The sequence below is a fragment of the Danio aesculapii genome, chromosome 5, assembly GCF_903798145.1.
Source record: "Danio aesculapii chromosome 5, fDanAes4.1, whole genome shotgun sequence".
Lineage (NCBI taxonomy): Eukaryota > Metazoa > Chordata > Actinopteri > Cypriniformes > Danionidae > Danio > Danio aesculapii.
This window is the reverse complement of record NC_079439.1, coordinates 5,928,123-5,951,101: the sequence shown is the minus strand read 5'-3', so window position 1 is coordinate 5,951,101 and position 22,979 is coordinate 5,928,123. Positions and strand designations below refer to the sequence as shown.

The 22,979-nt window shown below is 39.6% G+C and overlaps 1 protein-coding gene across 1 annotated transcript in view; it reads left to right on the top strand.

Moving 5' to 3' along the window:
* Positions 1–5,898: 5,898 nt before the first annotated feature.
* The window catches only part of ajm1 (apical junction component 1 homolog), a 31,529-nt gene continuing 14,448 nt past the window's right edge, over positions 5,899–22,979 (top strand). Inside the window, exon 1 of the mRNA XM_056457278.1 lies at positions 5,899–6,048. The gene's annotated coding sequence lies outside the window, so the exon portion shown is untranslated. The remainder of the gene's footprint in view (positions 6,049–22,979) is intronic.

Below are 22,979 nucleotides of genomic sequence, written 5' to 3'. Positions count from 1 at the left end.
CATGTCTCTATACACTCATTCATACGGACACATACACTACGGACAATTTAGTTTATTCAGTTCACCTATAGAGGAATTACCAACCGACGTCATACATTTTTGCAAAAAACGAGCGGTTACAATAGCAAACAGGTTTTGTGTGGTAGGATGCCAAATTCTAAAGTCCAAAAATAGAAAACTTAACTTTTACCGTACACCACACTGCTTTCAATGCCAACCGCAGACGTCTTTGGCTAAAAGGGAGCTGAATGGAGTGAGGACCTGATAAAAAATGCTGGACTCTGCAGTTCTCATTTCATATCAGGTAAGTTCCCGCTATGCTGAATTATATTCATTAGTAATGACGTGATGTGATTGACTGTGGGACAAAAGGGTGGAGTGAGAGGATTGTGTCACACGCTGAGGAAGGCATTGAGCAGAAACGTCTGGGTTTTGTATCACCTGAAGAATGTAAAATAAAACTATACAAAGCAATTATTTAATGAGTGAGAATCATGACCTTCTGAATAATATTATTAGCCCCTTTGAGTAGTATTATTTTTCAATTGTCTACAGAACAAACCACTTTTATATAATGACTTGCCTAATTACCCTAACCTGCCTAATTAAGCCTTTGAATGTCACTATAAGCTGAATACTATAGTGTCTTAAAAATATCTAGTCAAAAATTCTGTACTGTCATCATGGCAAAGACAATAAAATCCCTGACCCACTGGGAACCCCTCATTTACTGTTCACTGTGCAGAAAGGCAGCTCGGTAGGTTTTTGAGAACGAGCCATAATGAGGATTTACACTAAATGATGAAGAGATCCTTCTGGAATCCATCAGTCACACAAGCCTGAAAGAAACACATCATAATCACAGCGTGTTTCTCCAATGCATTCCACTTGTTGTGTTTTAATCTCCTTCATTTAAACAGCGTGTTATCGACACACAATGCCGGCTCATTTGCATTCCTGTACTCTCCACAACAGTGTGAGGTCATTTGTAGTGAAATGACAGGCCGTCTTGAATAATTACTGTAGGACAAGGAGGGTAGCATGTTTGTAAGCTGGTTGCACAGCTGTGTGTGTTTGATTACATGTGTTCCTCAGCCTCTTATTAATCTTATTGTCAGTGTTTGAGTGATCGTCCCCATGGAGGTCCTTTAGGAGAATTTACAAATATCGATCGACTCCAAAAAAGAGGGGGAAAAGGTCTCAGCCTCTTATTAATCAGGCTTAAAAAGGCTGTCCTCATTTGTAAGTAGCTTCGGATAAAAGCGTCAGCTAAATGACTAAATGTAAATGTCTTGAGGGCATTTGCCAGCACTCTAAAAAAATGATTTTGCTGTTCAAACTACTTATTTAAATTGAGCTGAAACAACTCAATTTATTTTAGATTTGTTTTGTGTGGACAACTTAAGTTTATTGGACATAATAAAAGTAAGTTAACATGTTTTGTGATTAAATTTGGCTGGAAAGATTGATGGCTATTTTTAATTTTGACATCTTGAAATAATAATAATAATAATAATAATAACAATGTATGAATAATTAAGGGGTAGCGCTCACACACAGCCAGAAAGTCGACACACAGCCAGAAGGTCGCTGGTTCAAGCCTCGGCTAGGTCAGTTCGCATTTCTGTGTGGAGTTTGCACGTTCTTTCCATGTTCGCGTGGGTTCGCTCTGGGTGCTCTGGTTTCTCCAGCCCGATCTCATGAGAAAGCGTAAGTATTTTAAGTTTTGTCAGTTTAGTGGCTAATTCGTACGAATTTGTACGGTTTTAAAAAGGAGGCGTGGCACCTAACCCCACCCCTAAACCCAACCGTCATTGGGGGATGAGCAAATCGTACTAAATTGTACAAATTAGATCGTACGAATTCATACGAATTAGCCACTAAAATAAAAAGTTACGAATTGCCGTGAGATTGTGTTGGTTTCCCACACAAGTCCAAAGACATGCGCTAGGTGAATTGGGTAAGCTAAATTGTCAGTAGTGTATGTGTGTTAATGAGAGTGGATGGGTGTTTCCCAGTGATGGGTTGGCAGCTCATTCCGCTGTGGCGACCCCAGATTAATAAAGCGACTGAGCTGAAAAAAATGAATGAATGAATGTATTAATAATTAATTAATGTATGAGTACTATGATACATATAAACCAGTAATGATGTATATTAGGCTTGATAATAAGTAATAAACAGTTATTATTTGTTATAAGCAGAGTTGAGTGTGACGCTTTCCACAATAACACATTACTGTTTTCTAATTACACTTTTAAGGAACGCGGTAATGTAATGAAGTACATTTTAAGTTTGTGTAATCTGATTACAGTTACTAAAGTCAATGTAATTGCGTTACTTACATTACTAATATAGTTTTAGAAGAAAAAATACTTCTTTTAAAGAGCCCCTATTATGCATTAAAAAGGGTCATATTTTGGTTTTGGGGGTCTCCAACAACAAGCTGATATGCATGCAAGGTCTTATAATATACTTTTATTATTACCTAATTATCCCAACGACTCCCATATCGATCGTTCAGCGATTCATTTGTTCCCAAACCCCTCCTTAGCCTGATGCTAAACTGCGCTGATTGGTCCGATGACCCAGTGTGTTGTGATTGGTCGACTGTGTTCAGAATGGGACAGAGAGAAATGCCCACCACGACTTATCAAGTTAGAGTGCAGAGTGATATGTGTGAGCCCAATGCAGGAGTGCATTAAATCAACGCAGTTTAACACCAGCACATTGCTCTATTCTTAACCAAAAATAAAGTACAGTGACACACATTCAGTCTTAATCCACACAGCGGCAAAAAATTTAACTATTTTGAACCTTGACAGCCGCAGGTGTGTAGGAACGGCTGATGGTGGCCATAGCAATGACAAACGGCAGTGTATCGCGAGCTCACAAACGCATTTAAATCTCTAAACAAAGCGGCACGCGGCACGTTTTCAACATGGTTTTAGATGCGATATGAGAATATAAAGAGTTAACCTGATACAGTACAAGCGGTTACAAGTAAAAAAACACAATTAAATACAGAATTTGCATTTGCATTTCCCAGGCGTACCCAGGTGAAAATCACAAGTCATGTGACAAAAACAGTCCGATTCGCTTCGTACTTTGTATGGAATATACACAACCCAGGCTCATTCTGAGAACGTAGTCCCGGGGACGTTTCTGGAGACCGCGAAATACGTCCCGGGAGGTACGTATTTGTGCAGTTTTTGTTTTCGCGAGTCCGCGAGAGGCCCCTGTGCGCGCTTTTTCCCGCGCCCTTTTCGCGTAAACCCGCTAGAGGCCGCTGTCGAACGACCTTCCGCCTGTCTAAACCCAACCAACGACGATTCACAAAAGCCATCCAGAAAAAGAAAAGCCCTCGTCTGATTTTTACCATGTTTTCGGATTTTGACCACATTCTCACCCTGTGACGAACTTGTTCGCTTCATTTTTTGGATTTTGTTTTTGTTTTCTTACCTGATTTCTGGAACCGCTCTTCCCCGGACTCGAACCCGGTCATCGTCGTCGTGGTCAGCCCCTCTCTGCGCCTCAAGTCCGCCAGAGTACACGAAGAGCTAACTGGACAAACTGGTTGCAGCGGGAAAGCCCTCCACACGGAGGCGAGCGCCGAAGGGAACGGCGTCAAACCGCCCCGCAGCGTTCGCTTAAAAAAATGAAATGCAGCCGTACGTACCCCCGGCTACGTATTTCTCCGGCTACGGTCTCCAGAAACGTCCCCGGGACTACGTTCTCAGAATGAGCCTGGGTTGAATATACATTTAGGTAGTCTAATTACTTCAGACAAACACAGAACACCCAAACACTGCAGTCCTTTTCAGACTAAGTAACGTTATAGCGTTAGCTAGTTAACGTAGTGGCATTGTACAGCATTTCAATTCCGCTAGCTTACATACCTTCATAATCCATTATGTATGATGAAGCATACAGTTTAAAGCCTTTGTCCAATTTGGTGGCCGGACATTTAGATGATGCTGAGCATATCCGGTGGACATCTGTGATACTTAACTTTAGTAGTTCCTGGAGGCTTCTTGTATAAAACAACGCCATATTAGCGGAGAGTGAAAAAGTGTTCTACCCAGGTTGACTGGAACGCGAAAGTTGCGCATATACCCAATTATATAACGTATAAAACACTACTTACTACTCACTACTGTCAATAACAAACCGATGGCGCATATGAACTGGCGATAAGCGGAAGTGTTCTACCCAGGGATCTGGTTTGGTCACGTGACGTTCGACATATACCCTATTACTTTTTAAAACCCAACACTGGTTATAACTGAATAACAGATGTTTTACAATTATTATAAAAGGTACAATGTATTATTTTTAGTTATTTCAGTTTGGTGAACTATTATCCACACTGTCCAGTTTATGCAAAAACCTTATTAAAGAACAAAGTGAACTGAGGATTTTTTTAAAGGGCTGGTTCACCTAAAAATGGGGAAAAAAACTCCAATTTACTCCAGTTCCTTTCTTCTGTTGAACACAAAAGAAGATATTTTGAAGAATGCTGAAAACCTGTAGCCATTGACTAGTAGGAAAAACAAATACTATGGAAGTTAATGGTTACAGCTAAAGAATCTGTGCAGAACTAACAACATCTGCCAGATTTCTGCAGGACACCACTGTCTGTCCTTTGCTTTCACTGCCTAGGCACACTACAAAAACAAGAAATGTACCAAAGTGCACCAGCTATAACAGTTACTATTCAGCATGTGGGATTGAAGATAGCTTGAGTGCTCAGAATAAAACTAAACTAATAAAATAGCTTCTTTAGATTATGCAAGTATTTTTTATTTTTCATCAAATAATGGCCCCCTAGCATTCATTTGATGAAGAAAAAAAAATACTTGCATAATCTAAAGAAGCTGTTTTATTAGAAGCTGTTTTATTAAAAATATTTGTCATGAGAATCAGTTTCTTTAAAAAATAAATTAAAAAATAATGATGAAACCCACAATCTTGCTCAAAGACACATGCAGCTTCTCCTGTAAGTTTGAAGGCATCTTAGAGTGTATGATATAGATGAATGTGTTGCTTCTGACTGCTAATATGGGCCGTGTTAACTAACCCCATGTTACAACACTCCCTAATCATCCATATTTGTTAATGCAACTAGTTTCTTTCTCACAGAAACGCTGCAGGTAAAATTATGATTGTTTGATATTTCTGCTATTTGCAGATGTAAAATTAACCCTTGAAAAGATATAATAGGCCTATATATAGCCTAGTAATATATGCTGTATTTGAATAGGAGAAAAAGAGTTATATGTTCCAGTCAAACAGAGCACCAGTTGAATAACTTGACCCCCCTCTGTAAACTGTGGACCCACATCGGCCCCTGCCTTTAAAAATTGCTAGATCCGCCACTGGGCAAACAGAAGTATGACAAAATATGGGCCTCATCTTTAGATGTATAGGTTAATAATGTCTCTGTTATTATTATATTTTGGTAAATTTTTTTTCTCTCCTTCCTTGTTTTTTTTTTTTTTTTTTTTTGTTTGTTTTTTTTTTGATGGTGCTGTATCGTTTTCTAGTGCTTTGGTGCATGTTCTAGTTAGTATGAGGTAATAACACAGAGATCATTTAGTTAACATATATACTTACACTATTGGGTGTTATGTTTTCATAAAAACTGTGCGCTAAATAAATACACACTACATTACATTACATTACAAAGTTTTAAAAAAACCCAGTAGTAAATCTAATTAACAATTATTTTCAGTGTATACTTGTAAACATTTTACTTTATAGCCAAAAGCGTTTGCCCCGCCTCTTTTTACGCGCAGCGGTCGCGTTCGCCCCTCCCCTTTTAACGCGTAGTGTCCGCGTTCTCCCCGCCCCATTCGAACGCAGAGCAGACGCATTGGTGCTGAGGAGACGCGCGGATAGTAACGCCACAGTCAAGAGGCGTGAGGACGACACGATTCATCCACACCACAGCCGCGAACACGCCAAAAAATGCCACACTCAGCACATCATACAGCATAAGCGCTTCGTGTGATGGATGTTTGCGCTCCCGGCGGATGGATTAACACGGTAAGAGCATCTCTGCGTGCAGTGCGCGCGACAGTCGAGCGCAGCTTTTCTGACATTGACATTGAAAGCACGGGCATCGATATCTGACAGATGACATTATTAGATTTCACACAGATCTGTCTGTCCGTCTGTTGGTGCTGAAATGATCTGATGGCTGTGGTTGGAGCAGAGTTGCGCATGATGCTGCAGGTTATGAATGCATCAAACCTCCAGCTCCGTGCATGCACATTAATTCATTTATTAAATCCCTATAATCTGCGATCTGTGCTCTTTGTAAACTACTATCTCGTGCATGCAACTTAGTGCACGTAGGGTTCGTTTCTCGTGTGCAATGACGTCATTGGTTTTTAATAATACTATAATTAAGGTTATGTAACGCGGTCGTGTGTGTATTTTTTTCGACGTGAGGAAATGCACAGCCAGGGCTGGGGATCCTACTAGTGAAAGTGAACTAACCTCTAATGATGCCTGATGAAATGGTCTACTTGTGTCACGTGATGTGGGATGCTCTGGGCTGTACGTCATGGAGACTGTAATGTTAATGCTGGAGCTGCAGTGAGCGGCAATCCCTCTCTCTCATGCATGTTTAAAAGCTATCATTAGGAAAAGTCTGCCGTGATTTACTCACTTTAGGTATAAACTTGGGTTATGGAAAAGTCAAATGTTATTTTTAGAGGCTTTCACATGTCCATATTGAGGCTGGGGTGCGATTGATATTTTGGCCGTGCATTTAAATGCACACAACTTTGTTTGTTTGTCCTGCTCTTGTGAACATTACGTGCACTATTGTGAAATATTAGGCATTAAATAATATGCAAAGTTAATGTTTATAAGGTGACAAAATAGCAGAAAAACATATTTAAATGCACCTGAAAGTAAGTCAACAGTAAAAAACTGTACAAATGCTACAGTAAAAATCTGTAACCTGGTTAACAGTAAGTTTCCTTAATATATATGGCGAATAACCCTAAATTGACTTTCCCAGAATTCCCTGCATGTCACATCACTTTCTATGCTTTTTGTTGACGCTATTATGGATCTTTTTAGTTGTTTCCCCATCAGTGATGTACATTAGAGATTTATGTTACATCTAATGTTGATAAACAATGTTTATTTCATGACTTTAATTGTATGCGTGTTACTGTACTGGTGTTTAGTAGCTGTGTGAATGACACTGATCACCTTCTATACACTGATACACTTTTCTATTTGTGGGAAAAGTAGTTTGGGATGAGCATTGGTTCATTATGTAACTTCCTCATCACCTCCTGCATATGGCTGTGTTAACGTGTCTTACTGTGTAACAAAAGATGTGTAGATGTTGGTAATTCAAAATACAGACATATTACATCTATAATTTAATGTTATACGGTAGTTTACCGTAAAAATGAGAAATTACTTTATCGGTTTGTACTGTATTTTTAACGGTAAAGTACTGGCAACCACAGCTGCCGTTTTTTAATCGTAAATTTTACGGATTTATTTTTTACAGTGTGTTGTCATCTTTAAAATTGCACTTTTGTAGTTGTATTATCAGGGATGGGCAGTACTTATGAAACAAGTATTTCAAGTAGGTATTTTAAATACAAAATAGTATTTTGTGATTTGTATTTTATGGGGTTTATGAAAATAGCTTCATATTTTGTATCAGAATACTTTAGTGTCTTGTGTTTTTAAAATACTGTAAAATACTTTGTAATAAGTCTACGTGATGACGTCATAAAAATCTGGCCTCTGATTGATGCTTTCTCAGTTATTTGCTTAGGCTTCAGATCAGCCCAGAAAATTGATTAATATTGATAAAGGTGGCAAATAGCATGGAGTATTTGGGAGCAAGTCAAAAATCATTGAAAATAGTATACTGCACAATGCTCAGACAAGTAATATGTAGTATAGTGTACAATTCAGAAAAGAATTGCTAGATCCGCCACTGGTCAAACAGATGTATGACAAAATATGGGGCCTCATCTGTAGATGTATAGGTTAAAAATGTCTCTGTAATTATTATATTTTGGTAATATTTTTTTTTCTCTCCTTCCTTTTTACATGTCATTCATTTATGTTTCTTATTCCATTAGTCCAGCTGAGATTTCTTTTATTGTTTTTGGGTTTTTTTGATGGTGCTGTATCGTTTGCTAGTGCTTTGGTGCATGTTCTAGTAAGTATGTGGTAATAACACAGAGATCATTTAGTTAACATATATACTTACACTATTGGGTGTTATGTTTTCATAAAAATATGTAGTATAGTGTACAATTCAGCATCAGAGTCTTTGCTCAAGAAATGAGATGAAATAAAATATCAGTCCTTAAGAACAGGGTGAGCCTTCAACACATAATCCGTCTCAGTGCTGCAGGTGGAAATGCAGAGGACACCTAAAGATGGTGTACTGGTGTTCACTAAGGGGGTTAACCTCTTCCAGTTAAAAAAAAGAACTGAAAACATCTTGGGAGAATGCGTAAACTGCACAAATAATAGTAGTTCTGGGTGGATTGCTGATGTAGATGTAGAGAAAATAAGACTAACAGCATAAAAAGTCCTCCAGTGGCGATGCCTACAATACTTCATTGGCTGTTTCAGATGCCAGTAGCTGATCAGCAGGAGTACTGTATAGTTAATGAATAGTACAGATGTCAAAGTGGCACATTACAGTACGAGACACAAATACTTAATAATACTCTGCTCTATACTGACTGCTTAAAAACTCCAGACTCCTGTTACACAGCAGTTTATTTGCAAAAAACTGAGAAATATTTTTGAGGTATCATGTGTTATGTTCAATATGCATTGAGGAGTGCATTTGCAAAGAAAAAAGCACATGATTTGTGGAAAGACTATAGAGTTTAGAAGTTTTTAGACATGAAGTATTGAAGTAGAAGTAGTGCAAAAAAAGTAGATTTCTTTAAAAATAATTATGAGAACAATAAATTAAAATAGCCTCTTCATTTATCGCCCTTTTAAAATATAAGTCTGTTAAGAGATAGTGGTCATTTTACTGACCACGAAATGGATGAAAACACAGCTCATTATCTGCAGAATACGGCTTTAACAGTGATTAAAGAGATCATCTTCAAGACAGGACTTATTGTATGAAATTTGTACAAAATTTATGCTAAAATTAAAGAGAAATAGGCGACACAGTGGCGCAGTAGGTAGTGATGTCGCCTCACAGCAAGAAGGTTGCTGGTTTGAACCTCGGCTGGGTCAGTTGGCATTTCTGTGTGGAGTTTGCATGTTCTCCCTGCATTCGCGTGGGTTTCCTCCAGGTGCTCCGGTTTCCCCCACAGTCCAAAGACATGTGGTACAGGTGAATTGGGTAAGCTATATTGTCTGTAGTGTATGTGTGTGTGAACAAGTGTGTATGTGTTTCCCCGTGATGGGTTGTAGCTGGAAGGGCATCCGCTGCTTAAAACAAATGCTGGAAGAGTTGGCGGTTCATTCCGCTGTGGCGACCCCAGATTAATAAAGGGACTAAGCTGAAAAGAAAATGAATTAAAGAGAAATAAAAGTTTCTGAATAACTCTCCATGTACAGGAGTAGAGGTGAATGAGTAGGCAGAGAAGCTGAATTAAACTTGCTCAGAGAAACTCTGTTGCTGTCAAGCATTGTTTACTTTACTAAGTCGGTTTAATGGTGAAAAGATTGATCAAATATGCCTATTGATTGAAGGTTTGTGATGAAATGTCATGCTCCTTTGTTAAAGTATTTTGTAGTATTTTCAGAATACAGTATTTTAATACATTGGTGGCTGATGTATTTCGTAGTTTATTTTGAAATTGAGGTATTTGGTATTTTATTTTAAGATACATTTCAATGTATTTTTGCACATCCCTGGGCTTTATAATACCAGGTTTTTCTTTTTTCATTCTTATTCTTATTGTACATTTTATGTTAGTCTTTTTACAATTGCCTTTGAATATAGTCCACCCAAATTATTATTATTGGCTTTTATTTTTGTTTGTTTAAAGGCAGTTAATAGTGCACTTTTATAATTGTACTTTATTTTCTTAAAGGGCACATAGTTTACCTCTTTTTTATGATTTAATATTAATATTATGGTTCTTCTGAGTGTGCCAGTTTAGGTTCAGTTTAAAACACAATTCAGATTTGTTTATTATAATGTGTTAAAAAGTGTCATGTTGGGGGCGTGTCCACAGTTCGCTGATTTATGGGTGTGTTGCTTCACTTGTAGATTAGTTTCGGCTTCCCGCCAACGTAACAAGGGGGCGGGGCCATGAGCTCACCCGCTCTGCGTTTGCAACAGAGTCTGACAGGCAGACTCAAAGGAGAAGGAGTGAGAGGTACAGCATTCAGTCGTACATGTACGACTCTGACACAGACCAAGCAGAGAGTACAAAATCATTTGTGTCTTTGTACAGTTTTACAGCCAACTGTGTGCTAGTTTCAAGTGCCGAGCTTGTACAAAGAAACTAATAACCACGCACACTGAATTAACTTTGACTGAGGCACCGGATGCGCCGCTCGAAGCCGCGACACGGCACACTAGACACTCTCTGTGGTGCAGCAGAAACATGAAGTGTCCCGAATCGTCGCGCCGCGCATTTTTAAATTCTAAACATAGGTTTCTGCAGCGGTCCGCGGCGCCCAGCCGTCGACTTGAGTGTACCCTGATAGAAACCGATGTATAGAATTTTAAAACGCATGCTAGTTAAGATCACATGGAGCTTCTGGGATCGCGAGAAATGCAAACGGCTGAAGTATAAGGTAGACTCAATAAGAAGTACACATGTTTGCAAACCTACCTAAAGATACAACCAATAATTCCGATTAGAGCGATAATGTGGAGAATATTGCTCTTGTGTTGAGCCCAATGAGCCTTGCATCTAAAAATAGAGCTAGGGTGTTCCTTTAGTGATATCGCTTCGACTCACGCTGAAAATGGCGGACGTGAATCAACAAACTGAGGATGTGATGACGCGCCTGTCAATCAATATTGGTGGGCAGGGGGAACTGCTCTCCTACGTCAGGTAGCGGTCGATTTGAAAACAGCTCCAATTGGTCCACCGTTTTTTATGTTGTTAAATTGAAAAAAAAAAAGCACTGGGTGTGTTTATATCACCCCAATATGACGGTCTATACACCATACATGCACATATGTCTGTCCAAACAGCTTGAAAAGTAGATTTTTCACCATAGGTGCCCTTTAAGAAGCAGTATCAAGCTGTTGTAATACAGCTGCAGCTTTTTATTTCATTATTAATTATACAGTTGAATGATTAGTTCTCTTGTTAATATTTTGTTTTCAAAATTATAATATATAGGGCTTGGACAATGAAATGGAAATGCCTAGATTAAGACCGCAATGATTTATTAGTATGTTGTAGGCCCTCCTTTTGTAATCAATACAGCATCAGCTTGTCGGGAATGACAGATAGTCCTGCATTGTGGCCAGAATAATTTTGAGACGTTCTTCTTGCAGAACAGCGTTCAGGTCACTGGAGGTGAAGGAAAACCTTTCCTGACTCCCGCCTCCAAAACACTCCAACGTTGATCAATAATATTTAGATCAGGTGACTGTGCAGGCCATGGGAGATGTTCAACTTCACTTTCATGTTCATCAAACCAGTCAGTCACCAGTCTTGCTGTGTGTATTGGAGCATTATCATCCTGATACATGGCACCGCCTTCAGGATACAATGTTTGAAGCGATTGGTGCACATGATGCTCCAGAATGGTTCGGTAGTCCTTGGCAGTGACGTGCCCATCTAGCACAAGTATTGGGCCTAGGAAATGCAATGACATTGCAGCCCAAATCATCACTGATCCACCCCCATGCTTCACTCTGAGTATCAACAGTCTGGGTGTAACGCTTCTTTGGAGCTTCTCCACACTGTATCTCTCCCAATGTGGGAAAGACAGTGAAGGTAAGACGCCTCAGAGAACAATACATGTTTTACATTGTCCACAGCCCAAGATTTTCTCTGCCGGCACCATTGAAACGTTTGGCACGGGTGACTAAATGTTTGGCTATTTTATTTTGTACGTGTATATTGTCCCAGGGGAGCACCTGAAGAACAGTTTTGGTGGAAACAGGAGAGTTGAAGTGCACATTAAATTCTGCAGTGAGTTAGGCAACTGTATTAATTAATTCTTTATTTATTTATATAATTATTTTTTCACCTTTATTGTATAGGACAGTACAGAGTGTTCACAGGAAAGCAGAGAGAGGGGAAGGATCGGCATAGGACCGCGAGGCAGAATCGAACTCGGGTCGCCGTGAGCACCGGAGTGCACGTGTCAACGCTCTAACCACTAAACCACTGGCGCCAACTATTTATTTTTGTTAATCCTTTCACTATTTACTTTTTTGCACAATCCCTTTATTAAATATCTTTGAATATCGTCCAGCCACATACATTTAACATTTATTAATTGAGCAGAGGGGCAGCACGGTGGCGCAGTGGGTAGCATGATCACCTCACAGCAAGAAGGCGCTGGTTCAAGCCCCGACTGGGTGAGTTGGCGTTTCTATGTGGAGTTTGCATGTTCTCACTGTGTTCTCGTGGGTTTCCTCCGGGTGCTCCGGTTTCCCCTACATTCCAAAGACATGTCATATACAGTAGGTGAATTGAATAAGCTAAATTGTCCGTAGTGTATGAGTGTGAATAAGTGTGTATGGGTGTTTTCCAGTGATGTGTTGCGGCTGGAAGGGCATCTGCTGCGTAAAACATGTGCTGGATAAGTTGCCGGTTCATTCCGCTGTGGCGACCCCAGATTAATAAAGAGACTAAGACAAAAAGAAAATGAATGAATGAATTTATAAGCACTATATCTTGCCTTATGCAACCTTGAGTAGACCTTGCTGTAAAACAAATATACACCGATTCGAAACTTTCTGTCCTGACTGTATGAGTTGTCGGTGTCCCCCTGCAGTCCTGCACAGAGCTCCCGTTGTGCTCTTACAGTATTTTTAGCCTGTTTTTGTTCATGCTCAGATATGAAAGCTCTGGCTGTGGCATCTTTCTGTTTGCTCATATGGGTCAAGGAGCATCAACAAAGCATGATTCACTCAATGAAAGAGGCTTTTTCTTCCACCAGAGCTTGTTTTCTGCTGGCCGGCCTGTGGTTATGAGCGCTTTGTGGGCTCATGTTTGATGAGGATGCTGATGTTTGCACTTCCTGCTTTTAGTGAACGGTTTAGAAACCAGATTCAGGCTTGCGGACTCAATATTTGTCAGGTTAATCTTCCATTCATGAGTCTTTCATGCAGAGAAAGATTATGCGTTCAAATGTCAGATGCCATGTAGGATTTAAATCAAACTTCACTTAACAACACATACAAAAAACATGTGCATATACACCTATAGATTACTCGCATATTCAATTCAATTCAATTCACCTTTATTTGTATAGCGCTTATACAATGTAGATTGTGTCAAAGCAGCTTCACATAAAAGGTCACAGTAAATAGGAACAGTGTAGTTCAGTTTGTAGTGTTTAAGTTCAGTTCAGTTTAGCTCAGTTCAGTGTGGTTTAATAATCACTACTGAGAGTCCAAATATTGAAGGGCAAATCCAACGATGCGCAGCTCTACAGATCCCGAACCATGCAAGCCAGTGGCGACAGCGGAGATGGAAAAAAAACTTCACTAGGCAAAAGTGAAGAAAAAAAACCTTGAGAGAAACCAGGCTCAGTTGGGCACGATCATTTTAATTTCTCCGCTGGCCAAACGTCTTGTGCAGAGCTGCAGTTTCAGTGGCGGAGGCTGGAAGCTGGCCTCAGCGAAGACTCGTCTGTTTCTGGAGCGTCACAGGAATCAGTCTCATGTTCTCCACTCTTCCATGACCATCACAGAAGCTGCTCAGGATACGGCCTGGTCCAGGATATGGAAACCTTGGGATCATCTCGTTGTTGGTCTTGGATCGAATCAGTGACTCTGCATAGTCTGAGGGCCTCGGGAAGAGTATCCCCAGGTGGAAATGGAGAATAAAGAAAATAATTAGCGTAGCTGCTGTTCACAGTGTATATCAACATATGCACCTATACTATTGGCTGTTCAAAACAATATATATGAAAGTTGCGTATATCTAAACTTGCATGCATGCATACACCGACATACCTGTACACTTATACATTTACACAAAGACTGTTTATATATTGGGCCCTATCATACATCTGGCGAAGATGACTAAGGTAAGGAAATCTGGATATATATGTGCGTTTGAATTCGTCTGATTAGTAAATAATATGATAGCTAATGCGGGACCAGCCATGGGCAATTATAAGCACGTGATCCTCTCAAAGTGAAGTTTATTTATAAACTAATTTGGAGAGGATCACGTGCTTATGATTGCTTGCAGCCGGCCCGCATTATTCAGTTTATGATTCACCAATCAGACGATTCCTAAGCCACTATAAATACCCGAAGTTCCATATAACAGCCATCTTCGTTTTGAAGAATCACCCCCCTCCCCTTCCACCCCTACTCCTCCTACTTTCCTAGATGTGTGGCACGGTGGCCCAGTGTTTAGCACTGTTGCCTCACAGCAAGAACGTCACTGGTTCTAGTCTTTACCAATCAAGCTGACATTTCTGTGCAGAGTTTACACGTTCTCCCTGTGCTCACGTGGGTTTCCCCCGGGTTCTCCGGTTTCCTCCCACCATACAAAAACATGCAACTTAAGTTAATTAGCCGCGTTTCCACTATCGCGCCTAAAGCGAGCGAGCCAGGGTGAGCCAAGGCCAGTCGCGTTTCCACTATCACTTCCGGGGCGTAATCGGGCCAAAGCGGGGCTTCCTTGGGGCCAGCGTCCGGCCTTTTTCGGCCCGCCGAATACCTTGGGCCAAGGAGGGCCAACTGGGGCTTCAGGGCGGGGTTAGGTACAAAGGCGGAGTTTTCCTGTCAGGTAAAGAGGAGACAAGATGCTTTCTTCCCTTACATTTGTTTTGCTATCGCGCTTGATCAACTCACTAGGAAGAAGAAAAAATGGATAGCAGACAGTACTGGTCAGTTGAGGACACCAGGGCTCTTCTGAACATGTGGGCCGAGGAAAATGTTCAGAGGCAAATAGACGGCGTTTGCAGAAATGAGGACGTTGTATACGTCGTTCTCGTCGCTCGGCTGCTCTTTTGCGCCTTGCAGCCAAAATCTGTGTTCGAAGTAAATGCCACCGAACTCGAATGTCCTTATCCAGGGATCGCTGTCTGGCCTTACACCAACAGACCACAAACAGTAAAAAAGCAATCGCTTCGGTGTTCTCCATCTTCCAGCTCTCGTAGTGATGCCAGGTTGTGTTTGTGGTTATAATTTGAGTTTTTTTGTTCCCGCTGAAGTGGGCGGGTTGTGTGACGTTTGATTCGGGGGACATTCTGGGGGCGGTGTTTGCGTGACGCGCTGCGAGCAACTAGCCCGACAGTGGAAACGCGACATGATTTCGGCCTCATTTCTCAACCTCCCGGGCTATTGGCCCGGCCTGGCCCGATTAAAGCCCTGGCTCGCACTGGCCCGATAGTGGAAATGCGGCTATTGACTATTCCAAATCTGCACCATAGACATGCTCCTAGTAAGTAGTTATCTCTTTAGAGCAATCACTATCTGTTCATTAGCTACTACAGCAGGGGAGTTCTCAAGATCTACCTGAGCTCAAACTCCCCTCTCGCCTTACAAATGGGAGGGAGCCCCGGGCTTGAGGATTTTATGTGGAGACAGCATGCCAAACAAGCTTTATAATCAATCATCAGCATGGTGTGAACTCTTGAAATTAGTTTATAAATAAACTTCACTAAGGGAACAAGTTAATAACACTATAGTACACTATAGTAAATCAAGGAAATCAATTAATAAATTGTCACGTGCAGGGCTCAGTATTTATTCAATTTTTTGTCTTTTAAATGTAGTTCTGTGCATCCCTCTACCTTACAAATGGTGCATCCAAATGTCTTGTGCATCAAAAGTCAGCTTCAGGCTTTTTTTGAAAGCTGAACTTTAAATAAATAAATCAATTCAAGTCTACAGTTTAACAAAGTGACTTTTATTGACATGTTAGGAGTTTGAAATAATATAATGTAGAAGAAATATCATATATAAATAAGTCTGTTTTAGAAAATGTCCTGGCAGTTTATCACAAGGTTTTTGTAGCATAATATACAACACCAACTTAAATATTATGTCATTCATTTATTTTCCTTTGGCTTAGTCCCTTATTTATCAGGCATCACCACAGATCAACCGTCAGACAATATATCACTTTAAACTATTATAATTGTTCATAATAGTCACTTTTGAACTTTTGTAAGGTTAAAAGTTGTTGAAAAAGATCAAGCAATTAAAAAAATGTAATCACAAAATAGGGAAAACTGCTCATTTAGGGACGGTTTTACAGTGTGTCGTGTTTGAAAGCAGAAGCTCTTGTGGTTCAGAAATGACTGTATATTGAGATTAATTATTGTTGTGGCGTAATTTCTGGAGCGTGTATATCTGAGGGCGTCTGTGGCTCGTGTTTGACTTGGCCTGATTCTGTTTTTATGAGACAAACTCCTGTCATCATGTCCGGCAGTGAAAGTGGATTACAGAGATTAGAGATTGACTGACAGCACAGACGCAGCACAAAGACAAGGGCAGAAACTGGGAAACTCGCTGGCTGGAATATGATGGAATCGCTGGGAGGAAAATCCAGCCTCAGTGTCTTTCTGAATGTCACTGCTCCTGAATGTTAACTCTTTCCCCGCCAGCCTTTTTTTAAAAATAAGTTGCTATCCATCGTCAGAATTTTTTACCTAAATTTGATGGCCCTCCGAATATTTTCTATGAAATATGAGCATATTATACAGCAAAAAATAAAGAGTAAACAAAAAAAGCACTTTATTCTATCTTCACGTCCTGTTTTTATCAACACGATTGGTTTCATCAAAAACGCAACATTCTTGATAAAAAAAAGCTGATTTTAAATTATTAAATTATATAAAATTTCTCTTTTAATTGTTTTAAAAGGCACCTATTATGTAAAACTCACTTTTATAAGGGGTTTAAACACTGTTGTGTGGGAGCAGTGAGTGAATATACCCAGTTTCTAATGGTAAACATGTTGTTATGTTCTTGTATTGAGTCACTGAATCACATGGGGGCGCTAGTGGTTACTCTGGGTTCTATAAAAGGGACACCCAAAGTTCTCAAGACCTTTGCAAATTACTCGTCAAATTGGTCCATGTACCTACCAGTTGTCTGATGGAAAAAAGTGGCATGCATCTCATCTGTCTTCTACTCTGGCACCTATAGAAGGTTCCACTAAAAATCAACTTGTAGCTTTACCCATTCAGACTGCTGCTTTTTCTGCTGCTGGAGTGTTGCCTAAAAATCAACTGAGCTCACCTATTCAAATTCCTCCTCCTGATCCTCCATCTTTTCCAGAAAGAGTTTCAGAACGTGTAAGACGCTTCACGTTGGCTGCAAGATTACGTTACTTAGTATTTAAGTAACTGGTATTAAAGTAATGCATGGTTTCATTGAGTATATTAATGATCAGTTATGCTGTATTGTTAAACTGATGATGCACTTTAATGTTTGTGACACCATTGTATTAACTTTAAAATTATGGGATTGGTGAGAAAGATATGTTTTTAGTAAAGGGGGAATGTTATGTTCTTGTATTGAGTCACTGAATCACATGGGGGCGCTAGTGGTTACTCTGGGTTCTATAAAAGGGTAGAAGAAGAATGTGTAGGGAGAACCATGTGTTGGTAACCATGTGGCATGCTGAGCTGTTTGCTGTTTAGCTCTGAAGCTAATAAAACTTCTTGATCATGAAATCTTCTTGACTCCTTATGCTTGAGCAACCATTACAAAACCATTACACATGTATTAATTTTATTTCAAATAATCACACTTGATAAAAACAGTCTGCAGAAACACTTTGATTGACATTCTCCCTTTGTACGTGTCATCAGAGGTTGACATCAGAGGCTCCCATTAGTGACATCTCTCCCTCATTACAAAGGACGTTGGTCTTGTTTTGAATCTGCCACTATGCTGACATAAGCATTCATAGCTCCGCCCTCATTTGAAAAATTTTAAAGCGACAGTCACCAAAATGGCACAATTAGGATCAAAGCCTAAAAGGGTCAGTTTCAAAGAGTTATAACCCATTATTTGTGTGGTATTTTGAGCTGAAACTATACATAAAAACTATTTATTTTACATCAATAGGTCTCCATTAAAGGCTTTTGTGTTCAATGATAACTCAACCAAACATGAGAATCTGCTATTTACTTAAGTTCACTCTGGCAGTACAGGATGTTGGTGATGTATGTTGGTTTCTTCCTTCATTAGAAGTAGTTTTTTAGCTGAAAGTGTAGTTTTTGGCGATTTTATCAGCACTTTAATGTGTGTTTACACCAGACGCAACATGCACCAATAATCGCACGTGAATAGACACATGAACATTTTGAGTTTACTTGCTTCATTCACGTGTCAAATTCGCTTCATTCACTTAACAATATATGCAGATTCGTGTCTTGGGCAGGGCGGGGCTTCTGTCTGCCCAGTGACACTAGTTTCATTGCTAAATGGCTATCATGGTTTTTATCAAGATATTAGCTTTATGTGCTTTATGAAGGCTGAAAAACAGCTTAGATTCATTCGGCACCTCTGTCTTGAGTCCACTAGATCCTTTCAGAGGTGCACCCAGCTCTGTGAGTTCATCAACTCCTCCAGAAACTGTGCCTGGGTGATGGAGGCTTTCAGCGGTGGTTCAGACTGGGCCGAGCCTAGTTTGATGAGCTGTTGTCCCATGTGGGTAGAAGGATTTCCCCTCAGGACACCAACAACAGGCACTAGGTCTTAAGTTGCGGTCACACTGGGCTTTTCCTCCCACAGACTTCCATTCATACTCACGCAAATGCGTCAGACCGGAAACGCAAGGTCATGCGTCAAGTTTCGCATGCTGTTGCGGTGCAAAGTTCAAGCTTGGTGAACTCTGACCTGCGAAATCGCATCACTTGACTGCGTGAGACCAATCGAGGATCAAAACATGACCTCTCAGGACAGAAATTTAAAACAGAGCAATCACTTGCTTTTTTTAATGTCTAATCATCTTGTTTAATCCCGCCCCTTTTTAATCCCGGCAGCGCCATACGACAGAATTTCGCACACACAAACTCTGGTGTGACCGCAGCTTCAATCATGCTCACACTAGAACAAGCTTCTGATTGGTCAACGCGGAACGAATGTCCACTCAAGTTCAGATTTTCCAACTCAAGCTAATTGCGCGATTCGTGCGTCAAACGCGTGCCATTTGCGCCACAGGATGTCTATTCCCGTCTTTGCATTGACTTAACATGTAAGTCACTCGCACTTGACGTTTCATCTGCGTCCGGTGTGAACACACCAAAAACATATAGGGGAAAATCAAAATGAATTCTTCATCATACATTAGCTGTTTTCAAAAAAAAAAAAAAAAGTGAGTAAATCCATTGTAACTTTTGTGAACTTTTAAGTTGATTTAACACTTTTATGATTATGCACATAGTTCATTCATTCATTTTCTTTTCGGCTTAGTCCCTTTATTAATCCGGAGTCGCCACAGCGGAATGAACCACCAACCTATCCAGCACATGTTTTACACAGCGGATGCTCTTACAGCTGCAACCCATCACAGGGAAACACTCTCATTCGCACACATACACTACTGACAATTTAGCCTACCCAATTCACCTATGTGTTTGGACTTGTGGGGGAAACTGGAGCACCTGGAGGAAACCCACGCCAACACAGGGAAAACATGCAAACTCCACACAGAAACGCCAACTGACACAGGCGAGGCTCGAACCAGCAACTAGATTGTAGATTGTGTCAAAGCAGCTTCACATAGAAGATCATAGTAAATTGAAACAGTGTAGTTCAGTTTTTAGTGTTTAAGAGTTTCAGCTTATTCACTCATTCATTCTCCTTTGGCTTAGTCTCTTTATTCATCAGGGGTCATCACAGCGGAATGAACCGTCAGCGTATCCACCATATGTTTTATGCAGCAGATACCCTTCCAACTGCAACCCATCACTGGGAAACACCCATACGCTCTCATTCACACACATACACTACGGACAATTTAGTTTACCCAATTCACGTATATCGTATGTCTTTGGACATTTTTGTTCCTTTAATCCAGTCTTATTAAACTTTGGGGTGATCTTTATTCATTTATGATTAATATAATAATTATTTTATTAAAAATGTATTCAAATAAATGTATTTATTTGGTTTATATTTATTTATTTATTTATTTATTGCTGTTATGATACTTTCATGATGGTGTTTTTGACACTTTTTCTTTACCTTCTAAATATGGACCAATGAGTAACTTTTGTAACACACTCAATGGTCAATTAAAATACCTTTCTGTTAACCTCTCCCTCTCTTCTCTGATTGGTGTTTTACTGGGTCAAGGGGCGGGGTCAACCTGTCAATCACATGAGATCCACCATTAGGAGGCCACCATCCACCATCCACCATCATGGACAAAATCAAGCCCTGCCTACATTAATAATGCACTCAGATAGTCATCACAGTATGAAAGCAAACACTATCACAACTCCACCAACAGCTGTAAGCTGTTTGTTTTGACGTTGTCTGTCATTCATCTGTGATTTTTTTTCACAGATCATGACTCATTTTAGAGTTAAAATTCAGGACTATAATCATCTTCTTTTCTCTTGTCTTCATGTCAAGTGTTTTTGTGCACAGATCTGCATATCTGCAGCTCTGCCGGTTGGATTGGGAGTTTTTTTTTTTGTTTTCGAAGCCTTTCACCAGAACCTCATTGTCCTCCATATCAAATGGGCTCATTATGCAGAATTAGCGCTGGGTTTCTGCGGGGAATGAAGCGCACTGGCAGGGAAAGGTCTATTGAAGACTGCGGTGTTTAATGGCTTGTATTATAAGTCCAGGCTGCCATTGATAAGACTGAAGGACTCTGATAATAAGAAGCTCGGAGGCTTTCGCATGCAGAAATAATCACTGCTGTGTTTAAGAGTCCAAGCAGGACAACTTGCTTCTCACTCGCATCTTTGTAAATCTGACACTAATCCTGCACTGCTTTGTCATTTTTTAGGGTAGGGGGGATTTCTTCCAGTGGTTTTTAGTATTATTAGTTTTTTATTTTTATTTTAATACTTATAATTTAATTTTGAAATAAAAAGTGTGTTTATATATATATATATATATATATATAGCACCCGGCTTGAACCAGCAACCTTAATGCTGTGAGGCGACAGATGCGCCACCGCACCGCCCTAACTACACATAATGTAAAAATATATTTACTTCACAATAACATGACTGAAAAATATATAAGTTCAAGCTTAAAATGAGAAAATAAATCTATTAGTGGGGTCAGGAAAAATAATCTTGTCTTCCTTTTGAATTAAATGTATAGCTTTCTGACCCTGAATGATATATTTCTTTTCTAGATTTTCTTTATCACTTATTATTTAATATTTTTTAACCCAGCAAGCTGTGGTGTGCAGTAACAAATTACAAATACTCAAATTACGGTAATTGAGTGGGTAATTTACTAAGTAGTTTTAAAAAAAGTGTACTTTTACTTTCACTTGAATACATTTTTTAGTGCTGTAGGGCAGTTGTCCCCAACCCCCGGGCCGCGGATTTGAGTTTTATTCATTATCTGAGTCTATTTTATTTTGGAAAATCTTTTGTTTTGAAAAATGACTATATTCTCTCGCTTACATCTCCGGTCACTTGAGAAGCAAAGTTTAACCCACAAGCAGAAAAATTTGTAAGAAACAGACGTCTTTGGAAAGTTTCTTTGCATAGAGGAAAAGGCCCAGTGAAGGACCCGCGAACTGCCAAGGAATAGATCCGCAAGCCATTTGTCAACTAATCAGGTCAATCCAGCATATCTGTGCCAGAAAAAGATCAACTGCTGGTGATCGCAAATGACGGCGACCTTAGGGGTCGTTCACATCGTGTTTTCCATGAGTAAGTTTGTTATTTCCAATGGAGGCACATCCAGTTGGAAACGTCTTCAGAATGCCGTGAGCGCACTGCGAGTCACGTGACAAGAACTGACCAACCAGCTTCATGCTTTGTATGGAATATACACATTTCGGTAGACTAATTACTTCAGACAAAAACAGAACACCCAAACACCATTCTTCATAAATAAAACTTGTATCAGAGGATGTATATGAGGATGTATGTATGATTTTATAAATATACTATATATAATATATAATAATATATAATATATTGTTAAGGACATCGGCTGCGTAAAACATATGCTGGATAAGTTGGCGGTTCATTCCGCTGTGGTGACCCCTGATTAATAAAGGGACTAAGCCAAAAAGAAAATGAATAAATAACTGAGTAAAATATAATAATGATAATAATTATAATGATGATAATAATATTTTGCAGTTTTTAAAACTACACAAATTCTTATCCAAAGTGATTTTATATATATATATATATATATATATATATATATATATATATATATATATATATATATATATAAATATATATAGTGGGGGAAATAAGTATTGAGCATGTCAGCATTTTTCTCAGAAAACATATTTCTAAAGGTGCCGTCGACTTTAAAATTTCACCAGATGTTGATAACAACCAAAGAAATCCTTATATGCAAAGAAAGCCATATTACTTCGTTTACAAATGAAGTTAGGTGTAATAAAATGAAATGATGCAGGGGAAAAGTATTGAACACATGAAGAAGAGAGGTGTAGAAAGGCAGTGAAAGCCAGCAGCTGAAATCTCTCAGTAGTTCTTCTACTAGTAGTTCCTCTGCCCTTCCTCATTGTAAATGAATATCAGCTGCTTTAGTCCAACATCTACATTAGCAGGAGGATGAAGATGAAACCAGGGTGGACATTTCAGCAAGACAATGACCTAAAACATAGCCAAGGTCTTTCTCACATGCTTATAGAGAAAGAAAATCAAGCTG